Source organism: Oncorhynchus mykiss, chromosome 6 (assembly GCF_057628025.1).
Source record: "Oncorhynchus mykiss isolate SJ-2025 chromosome 6, ASM5762802v1, whole genome shotgun sequence".
Taxonomy (NCBI): domain Eukaryota; kingdom Metazoa; phylum Chordata; class Actinopteri; order Salmoniformes; family Salmonidae; genus Oncorhynchus; species Oncorhynchus mykiss.
Window position 1 is genome coordinate 51,252,501 of NC_143027.1, and position 1,122 is coordinate 51,253,622.

A 1,122-nucleotide genomic window follows, 5' to 3' on the forward strand; every position below is an offset into this window, starting at 1 on the left:
CGAGGTACCATCACTCGGTGGAAAACATTGTGAAAATATCAAAGGCAAGCGGACTCGACAGGGGAGAGGTATAAACAGCCTAATGATTTCCCCTGAGTTTCTGCCTAGGAGCAGTGTCACAGAAAGCAGCATAAATGGTGACATATCCTCACTTAGGCTCTCGGGGAAATCGAACACTGACACTCCCTTTTCAACTTGGGCTTCCTCATCAGCCAATTACCGCAGTAACGGAAGAGCGCACTCACATCTTGGGACGAGAGAGCCACTAACCTTCTGAGATTATGACTGTGTACAATGCCAAACAGGCCACACTGCACAGACTTCAGGGCCACCATGCCCTGAGGAGCTATTTAGAAATGAATAGAGGATTCTTCACAGCAGCTCCAGATCACACCTCCATGTAATAGGGCTTTTTTTGCCAGCTGCCAGACAGAACAAATACCCACAGCCTTTTCCCCCCAACTCTCCAATGGATGGGAATACATGAACAAACAAAAATATGTATTTGAAAAATTCTTCCTGTTTACTAAAAACTTGAATATCTTTTGGGGAAAAAACTAGTTCATAGAGGAAGATGGAGGAAAAATGTTAGGCGGACGATCACTGCAATGTTTAATCATTAAGACGAAAGGTTGGCGCGGGAGCCATTGTGTTAAATTTATGCATCGCGCCACATTTATCATAAGCTGGATTCCAGGCTCAGAATGCAGAAAAGAAAAGCTGCTTAATAAATCAGGAGATACTGAGCTGTAAGTGCTTTCCACTTGAAAGCATTGAGAGAGTAGAGGTTCTCTTCTCCACACCACCACTCACCACTTCACTGATAACCTGTGGGTACAGTGCATGTGTAAACTATCTCAGTGCATAACAGATCACTGATAACCTGTGGGTACAGTGCATGTGTAAACTATCTCAGTGCAGAACAGATCACTGATAACCGTGCACAAATAAAACAACAGCAAAGCATACATAACATCTAAAGTATCCACAACAATTATATTACTATTAAAGGTGAATAAATTATGAACAGCTTCTGCATAACCTTATATGGAGTACATAGGACATTTTTACAGACCACATTAACTCCTGCTATATTTTATTTTGGTCCTAACCAGGGATGTA